Genomic DNA, 9,830 nt, shown 5'->3' with positions numbered 1-9,830 from the left:
TCCCTTTTAGTCAAAGAAGACAGTGATGGTGGCCAGACAAGGCTGACCAAGTAGTATTCGGCTGGGACCTCCAGCTCAGTGGAGGAAGTGTGCGTTGAAGGCGGGACGTGCAGAGGTCAAGGGTCACAATGAACCAATCTCTACTGAGCCAGTTTTCTGTGTCACCAGCCAAGTGGCTCTGGATTGAAGAGGTGCTCAAGCCATAGCCTCCAGCTCACACCTGTGGCCCATGTTCACACTGGGCAGGACAGTGGTCTCCATGACGAGCGGGAGCTGCACTGCCAGGTGCCCTCTGCTGTTGGCTCTAGGAACGGTAGCACGTGTGACAGAGCTTTGCTATCTCTGCCTTGACTATTTCTGCTTCCACCCAGCCCCGCACATGGCCTCTTAAACTGCTTAGTTGCTACAAGGGTTCTGAGTGCCAGATTTTGGTGCTTTTTACTTGTTCTGGGCTGCCGGTTACTACGTTCCTGCCCAGCTCATGACCACAGAGAGGGACCACGGAGTCTTTAAGCTTTTGAGCAGAGCAGAAGGTCAAAAGATGCCTCCTAGCCCAGTGAAAAGCTAAGTGACAGTCAAGTGGAGGACACAGCACCTGATCGTTAGTGGTCACGTACCACAGGCTGGATCCTGTGATGCTTTGTAATTCAGGTACGGTAGTGTCTCTCTCCCTCATTTTCTGCATAGTGGAACATTGTGCAGTTGCTGCTTTTAGCTCTAGCTGCTCTTCCGTCCCTCCTGGTGACAGCCACACGTGGAAGCAGGACCAAGGTATTACTTTTCTCATTGTTGTAGACAAAACACATGACAAAAGCAACTTAGATGGGCGGGGCGATGTGGCTGGGGGTGGGGTGCGATGTGGCTCACAGTTTTATGGTACAGTCCGTTGCGGCCGAACATCCAGTTAGGAAGCAGAGAGAGACGCTAGCACTCAACTGGCTTTCTATTTATTGTTCCTCTCCCTCTACCTCTGTTTATCTCTTGCCTTCGCTTTTTTAACCCTGATGACTTTATTTTTGAACAAGCTTCCCCTTTCCCCCCCTCCCCTCCAGGAGTCTAGATGGAAATGCTGTCAGACTTACAGGTGTCTTTAATGTTCTTGATGTGAGAGAAGAGACGCCATGCTCACCAAGTACTCAGCTCCATCCCGCAATGTGGACTCCATCATTGGATCACAAGCCCATGCTTGGGTCTGTCATGGCAGCAAGGCAGGTCATGGGAATGGTTCCAGAAGCAGGCAGAGAGGCATTTCCAAAGAGAAACAAACTGTTTAAGAGCAGACAGTGCAGATGTCCCTCTCCACCTGACAGAACAGCAACCCTTGCGGCCCCTGTGGGGTAAACACAGAGGCTTGGGGCACTATAGCAGTTCCCCAGTTCTCTCAGACTCCACTGCGTTGGTTTTTACTTTTGCCACAATGATCTTGTGTTGGTGAGTCAGGCCTCCATGCTGGTGTAGCGGAAGTGGCTGGCGCAGTTTTGCCTTACTGCAGTTCTGTGTGGCAACTCTTTCCCACGGGCCTCTCTTCCTCCTGGACGTTGTGGGTTTTGATGAGACATGCTTTACAAACTGAAGCAGGCAAGGCTCCTCCAGGTCCACAGTTGGAAATAGCACAGTTCCAGCTCAAAGCCAGTGGCAAGGAAATGCCACCACACTGACCTTCTGACAAACTGTGGATATGGTCATCCACTCACTCTCCCACCCCCAGACAAGTCTCTGTGCTTGGATATCATTCTTCCAGGAGCTGATTCTCTCCATCCTCTCGACTGGAACTCTCACTCTGGTCATTCAGGCGGGACACAGTTGGGGATCTTTTTTTTTTTTTTTTTAATTATATTTATTTATTTTGCATGCTTTGGTATTTTGCCTGTGTGTATGTCTGTATGAGGGTGTCAGATCCCCTGGAACTAGACAATTATGAACTGACATGAGGGTGCTAGGAACTGAACATGGGTCTTCTGGAAGAGCACCCAGTGCTCTTAAACACGGAGTCACCTCTCCAACCCCATGCCTTTGGGAATCTTGCAGAAGTTGGATGTGATCAGACAGTGCCAGTCAGTAAAGGATGCCAGCAGTGAGCGACTTACCATGGCCCCCACAGCCCCCAGTGCAGGGACTGTCTGGGTTTATTTGGTGGTTGGTTGTATAAATTTTTCTTCTAGAAAGTAAACCGAGAAAATGATTTTTGCCCCACTTGGGGAAAAAAGAGATCTCAGGGAATTGTTTCCTTAGCAAACAACGGCAACAGTTTATTTTGTTGCCTCTGCTTGTCTGCTCTCCCCCACTTTTCTTTTCTTTCTTTCTTTTTATTTTATTTCATGTTTTTGGATTGAGAAGCCGGCTATGAAACTGAGAAACGATACCGCTTCATTCTTTCTTGTGCTTGGTTCCTCTGGCTGGAACATAAAACCCTGCTTTCTTTCTGCAGCCAGAGCACTTCAAAGTTGTAAAAATTTGGATAAAGTACATCAGGGTTATGGCTGTTCTAGATTTCAGTCTTTTTATAACTTCTTCATATTTCACATTGGTTTTGACCTCAGGTTAAAGGAATGCTTTTGAAAAGTATAAGGATTTGATCCTAGCAATGGATGTAGCAAAAATACTGAGGTCAATAAGTTAAAAGCTTTTTAAAAAGAAGATGAAGAAGAAGAAGAGAAAGAAGCAAAAACTAGATTTTGCAAACTTTAAGCTGAGGACTGTGTGAAATAGTCAAGCTTCCCACCTGTAGTCTTATTTTAAAAAATGGATGGTGTGAAAATACTTTTTCAAGTTTACCAATGTATAAATGTTTAAATTAGAGCCAGGTATGGTGGTGGACACCTTTGATCCAACACTCAGTAGGCAGAGGCAGCTCAATCTCTGTGAGTTCAAGGCCAGCCTAGTTTACATATAGAATTCCAGGCTACCCATGGCTATATAATGAAACCTAGCCATGGTGGGGCAGGGGTGATGAACCAGATAGGGAAGGTAGCTTCTCTGGAACCTGAAGTCATTTTCTCAGTTCACACAGGCACTTCTTTGGATTTGACTTTAGTATTTTTATATGCATGTTTTCTTTCTTTTCTTTTGCACAAAAATCTGAATATCCTTATGTGTGCTAGGATTTTGCAAAGTGTTTAGAACACATGTGTGGTGGTTGTCATTCTTTATTTTTTTCTATAAAGGATTTTTTTGTGTGTTTGTGCAAATGTATTCCATGTGTGTGTACATGCTTGCAGAAGCCAAAAAAGAGCTTTGAACCCCTGGAGCTGGAGTTGTAGGCAGGTGGGAGCAGGCTGACGTGGGTGCTGGGAACTGGTCTCTGAAATTCAGAGTGGTATGTGCTCTGTATTGCCCAGCCTTCCTCCAGCCTCTGGTGGTTGGTATTGTTGTCAGCTTGACACCATCTAGAATCATCTGGGAAGAGTCTCAGCAAGGGATTGCCCCGATCAGCTTGGCCTGTGGTCCTATGGTCACATCTGTGGAAGGTTGGTCTTCATTATGTTAACTGATGTGAGAAGACCAGGACCACCAGGCCTGGGGTTGGGTCCTGAACTGTATGGGTACACAAAGCAAGCTGAGCAGTGAGCGTGTGTGCATGTTCTCTCTGCCTGGGACTCTGGGTGACCAGCTGCTTCAAGTTCCAGCCTTGACTTCCCTGCAATAATGAGCTGTAATATGGAATTGTGAGTTAAGATGAATGATTTCTCCTCTAAATTGCTTTTTGTTAAGGTATTTTTATTTTGTAAAAGCCTCCCTAAGACACACTGTCATAAGAAAGATCATATGATAGGTAGATGATAGCTAGCTAGCTAGCTAGCTAGCTAGCTAGATAGTTTCTCTGTGTAGCCCTGGCTTCCTGGAACCCACTATGTAGACCAGGCTGGCCTTGAATCCAGGGATCTGCCTGCCTCTGCCTCCCAAGTGCTGGGGCTAAAGACTTGCACCAACACACCCAGAGTTATATTTCATGTTTTACATTAAAAAGGAGAATGAAATAAAAATCAGGGTTAGTGTTACATGACCATACCACTTTAATTTTTCCTTTTTTGTTGAAAACAGTCTTATATAGGCTAAGCACTCTGTATGTAGCTGAGGGTGACCCTGAATCTATTCTTCTACCTCAGTCTTCTGAGTGCTGGGATTGCAGGCTTACCCCACTATGTTGAGTTTGTGCCGTGCTGGAGACTGAACCCAGGGCTTTGTGCGTGCTAGGCAAGCACTCCTCCAACTGAGCCCAAGCCCCAGCTGAATTCTCAAGTGGCCAGTTCTGAAACATTGTTTACATTCACAATGGGAGAGCGTTAGAGCTCAGGAGTGGAGGGCTTATTTAGTGTGCAGAAAACTCTAGGTTTCACACACACACACACACACACACACACACACACACACACACACAGAGTACGTTCACACTGTTGGATAAACATCGTCAACTATCTTCCTAAACTTAAAGTACTTTCCATGAAGTGTGGCCTCCCACCTCCTTCCCAGGCCCCCACTGTAAGAAATAAATCATGATGTCCATCCTCAGTCTGAAAAGCAAAGTTCATCAACGGATCATAGATAAGCAGGAGGCACTCTGCTCCTGTCTTCCCTAGCTCGATGCTAGTACCTGCTGGGCTGGGCCCACGTGTTAGAAAAGGGTAAGGTCCCTGAATCCCCAGGGACACGGCGAATTTGAGTAGGGACCTGTATTAGCTAACTGGAAAGATTGCACCTCACTGAAGAACTCAGCCATGGAGGGATTCAAGGAGCAGAGAAATGTTATTAGGAATACAAAAACCACTGTCTTGCACCAAATGGGGTGTGCCAGCCCTTTCTGCCTTCTCTCTAGGCTGACACCCAGCTTTTCAGGGTTGTAAAATAAGTGGCTTCACTGCTATGTGGAATATCCAGCACTCGTATGAAGTGAGGATCACTGTTTCTCAGTACCAGCCCTCATGCCGCTGTTTCTCTAATCTGACTACTCTAGGATTCCCTGTAAATACAATGTTTCATCTCTGTAACAACCGTAATTTGCTTTACATGTGACATATACTACAGCAGCCATGTGGAGGCCACTGGGCTCAGTTAAACTCCCTATGTGGGGTTTTGTTTTGTTTGCTTGGGTTTTTGTTTTGTTTTCTCTGAAAGAATAAAATAACTCTGAGGAAAGTCACCTGCCAGGGAAGGAGGAGCAGAGTAAATGGGGATAAGGATGGCAAGGCTTTCTCTATGTCTTTTTTTTTTTTTTTTTTTTTTTTTGCTATTTAATGTTTTTAGCTCCATGTATGCATTATATTTAAACCATCCATATAATAAGATGAAATGAAGGAGACACTTCAGGTTGACATTCAGGAAGCTGAGCTCACTAACTGGCCCAGGGCCCCAGGCATGCCTTGGCATGTGCAGTGTGCAATACCATTTTCCATGTTTGTGGCTGCCGAGTTTTGTGTTGGTTCTGTGTCTCTCACTGTAATACGAACTCCTGAAGTGCGCCCTGTGTTTTGATTGGAGCAGGAACACGGTGACTTAGTTGCACCACTGATAGCTGATAGCCTCGGTGGAAGTGACACCCGGTGACATGTGATGCTGAGCCATATCATGGAGGCTGTTGGGTAAGACCCTCTGGGTCGTGTGGAATTATCTTTAATGCGCCAGACAAGAAGATTGTTAACCTGCTTATTACCAACACTTTTCTATTACCGTGGTAGGGCAGGCAGATGATTGGAGGATTAGCCTGACTCCGACAGACCCCGCAGGCCCTGCCAATCTTGTTTGGAAAGGAGTCAAATCTGCTCATTGCTGATAATAGACAGCATGATAGTGCCCCCAGGTTGACTTGTAAGAAATATGTACCTCGCTTTTTTTTTTTTTTTTCTTTTAGCAATAGGAGTCAAATGTGGATTTATCCTGATAAATGAGAGATTTGGGACCTCATGTGATCTAATTGGTCCAAGCTGCTTCTTAATCCCTATTTGCTGACTTTCTGTGACCCGTCCACATGGTACAAATGACTCTTCCTCAGGAGTAAGCCTGCCCAGCTAACTGAGGCAGCCTGGGTGCTGCTGGCAAGCCTGAGGCCCTTGGCTTTATTTTCACATATCCTAAAGAACAAAGCATTTCAGACTTGTTGCTGGGTGGTGGGGACACATCACCATTTCTGTTGCTGAGGTAAGATACCTTCTGTCACCATGACAGGAGTGGTCATGCATCCTTTTGAGTCCAGGCCCAGGAAGCAGAGACAGGCAGAATTCTATGAGTTTTACATTAGTACTCAGATGAAGTATTTTTTTACTCTTATAAGTTCCTCTGTCACTTCATGTAATGGACTTTATGGTGTATTTATTGTGTGTGAGTGTTGGGGGGCATATATGAGACAGGGTTTCATGTAACTAGGCTGGGCTCAAGCTCACTATGTGGCTGAATTCTTGAATTCTATGTATCTTGAATTCTTTTAAATACTTTTTACTTGTTTTTATTCTATGGGCCCAGGTGCATGTTTTATTTAAGTGTTTTTTTTTTTTTTATTATTTAAGTGTACCCCATGCATGCCTAGCATCCAAAGAATCAGAAGATGGCATTAGATCCATTGAAACTGGAGTTACAGATGGTTGTGAGCCACCATGAGGGTGCTGGGAACTGAGCTCCTGTCCTGTGCAAGAGCAGTCTGTGCTCTTAACTGCTGAGCCATCTTTCCAGCCCCATCTTGAACTCTATCTCTCTCTTTAAAGGTTTATTTATTTTATATGAATACACTGTTACTCTCTTTAGACACACCAGAAGAAGGCATCCAATCCCATTACAGATGGTTGTGAGCCACCATGTAGTTACTGGGAATTGAACTCAGGACCTCTGGAAAAGCACTCAGTGCTCTTAACCTCTGAGCTATTTCTCCAGTCCCCATCTTGAACTCTTGATCCTTCTTTCCCTACCTCTTAAATGCTAGGATTACAGGCGTGTGCCTATATCCACTTTATGCACTAGGCATGTTCTCAGCATGGAACCCAGGGTCTCATGCATGGCAGGCAAATATTTTACCCACTGTGCTACATACCAGGCCCCTCCACATGCCTTAATGTCGGTCTTTAAAAGCCATTTCTTGGTAGAGGGACTCTGAGAAGGTTTCATTTTTACTAGGCACCTCAGGGTCCCTTTGATTCTGCCATCCATTACTGTAAACTTAGAGGCTCAAAACAATGTAGTCATTATTATCTTACAGTTCTAGAGGCCAGAAGTTCAAAACAGGTCTCATGGGGATAAGTTCAGGTGTTCCTGCAGTTCTTCAGAATGCAGTAGGGAAGACGCCTCTGGCTGCCTTCCCAACCTCTAGGGGTCACACTGTTAGCATTTTGTGTAGGCTCCACTCCACAGTTACCTGGCAATTGCCAGGTGTGCCTGACTCACTATAAAAGGGGCTGCTTGCCCCCTTGGCTCTCTCTTGCCTTCTTGCTCCTGCTTCCCCCTCCCCAATTCCCTCCCCACTCACTCTCCAAGTGCTCACGGCTGGCCTCTACTCCTCTTCTCTTCTCTTCTCTTCTCTTCTCTTCTCTTCTCTTCTCTTCTCTTCTCTTCTCTCTCTCTCTCTCTCTCTCTCTCTCTCTCTCTCTCTCTGCTTTTCTCTGTCCCTGTTACCCTTTCATGCCCTGAATAAACTCTATTCTATGCTAAACTATCGTGTGTCTCATGCTGAGGCATCCCTTCCCCCTGAGGAACCAGCCACATAACAGTATAGTATAGAATAGAGTTTATTCAGGGCATGGGGAGGGGAGTTGAGGAGGTAGAGACAAAGAAAGGAAGAGAGAAAGAGTAGAGCAGTAGAGGCAGGTGCACTGGAGAGAGAGTGGGGAAGGGAATGGGGAGAGAGGGGAGCAGGAGCAAGGGGGCAAGCAGCCTTTTTTACACTGAGTCAGGCACACCGGGTTATTGCCAGGTAACTGTAGGGTGGAGCCTAGACAAAATGCTAACTAACACACACTGCCTTGACTGTGCCCAGCCCAGCCTCCATTGTGCTTCCAAGTCTTGTATCTGCACTGTGATGTTACTCTCTTGCTTCCTTTTCAGGGATGCTTATAATGATGTTGGGTCCTCCCATTTGATCAAGGATAATTCTTCCCACCTCACGCTCCTTTATCAGACATGCTGAGTGACACACTCATAGGTTCTAGCAGTTAGGATGCAAACATCTCTGGAGGCCCGTATTCATCCAACCACAAGTGGAAATCCAGAAGCTGAGGCTGGGGAGTTAACTCAGTTGGTAGAGTGCTTGTCTAGTATGCACAAAGCCCTGGGTTCAATTCCCAGCACTTCATGAAACCAACATGGCTGCAGCCCCAACACTCGGCAAAGTGCAGGAAGGAGCATCAGAGTTTAAGTCCAGCTTAAACTACTTAGTGAGTAAGAACAAGCCACTCTGGGCAATATGAGACCACGTCTCAAAAAAACCAAAATAAATAAATTATATAGATAAATAAGTACTAGAGGAGCTACGGAGACAAAGCAGAGACCGTGGCCTAGAAGGTCTAGAAGGGCCAGCACCGGCCTTCTGGTCCTGGGAGATGCTGGGTTGCAAAATCATGGAGTCAGAAAATCAGACTTCAGGCCTTCCAGAGCCGAAGGGTATTTTAAAGGTTATGTAGTCTAACTTCCTCAGCTTAAAGTGAGGGAGCTAAGGCCTGGCAGGCTCACGACGTGGTCATTAGTCATTCTGTATTTGGCCTAAATCTGAGAGACGTCTCTTCCTTTCTCCCCAAGGAACCAGACACAGCCATCACCCTTATCAAAGGCAGCGCGGGCCGGGAGCGCGGCTGGGAGGGTTTTGTATCTTAGCAGCAGGAGGCAGCAATGATCTCAGAGCCAAGTTCTATCTGTGCCACTGCTTAAAAACCATTCCACAGAACTTCTAATAGGCCTCTTTCTAAGTGCGCCATTCTGAAGTTTGAAACCAGTGACACCGGCCTGCTCAGCCTTTGAGACTCAACTTTGGTGAGAAAACCCTACATCCGGCCAGACAGCAAAAGGAAGGAAAGAATCGGTTGTTATAAAGAGCCTTTGGGGTTCCTAACCAGAGAATAAAGGGCTTCATTTTCCTAATAAGTCTGCCCTTTCCCACTGGAAAGTTATTTAAATGTTACAGCAAACAGTGACGTTCATCAGATATTTTCAGCAGAAGAGTCCTAGGAGGTGTCCGTGTGGAGCCAACACAAAGCTAGATATCCTGAGACAAACAGTGAAAGTTAATTGAGTTTTCACGATAATTACAAGGCCGTGTGATGGAAATATAATTCACTTCTATCTAGGACAAACGTATCTGTGAACAACAATGCTAAGATTTCGGCGATCTGGGGCAGGGTGTAGCTCAGTGGCAGAGCTCCCGTCCGGCTGCATGAGGCCCTAAATTCTACTCCCGAGCATACTATTTAAAAAGCGTTTAGACCACTCACATCTGGGCCCAGGCGACGATCCCTGCAGCTTATGCCTGCTCTACTTTGCCCTGAAGACTTTTACCCTCCCCCCACACCATCCTCCTTCAAAGCTGCACCCATCCCTCCGACCCTCTCAGGTGCAAAACTTGCAATACTCTTTTGTGCACGTAACTGAAGCTTTACGTGACTTTTATTGATAAATAAAAACTCAAACCCCAAGAGCTGTGTTTTTATTATTGGATGAATGGACTAGAGAAGTGTAACTGGACAAAGGGTACGATCTAGTATCCGGAGACAAGGCCTGCTTGCTCAGTCTCTCAGTACAAAATATCGATGTGTAAATTAGAGATGGGATGAGTGTTCCTGAAACTTCTTTGTCTCAGGCTCCATTTTGGCTGAACACAGACTGGGGCCGCAGTGGAGACAGGAAAGTCCTCACTGGGTGCA

This window comes from Arvicanthis niloticus, chromosome 3, assembly GCF_011762505.2.
Source record: "Arvicanthis niloticus isolate mArvNil1 chromosome 3, mArvNil1.pat.X, whole genome shotgun sequence".
Lineage (NCBI taxonomy): Eukaryota > Metazoa > Chordata > Mammalia > Rodentia > Muridae > Arvicanthis > Arvicanthis niloticus.
The sequence above is the reverse complement of the archived record's forward strand: the minus strand, read 5'-3'. Positions refer to the sequence as shown.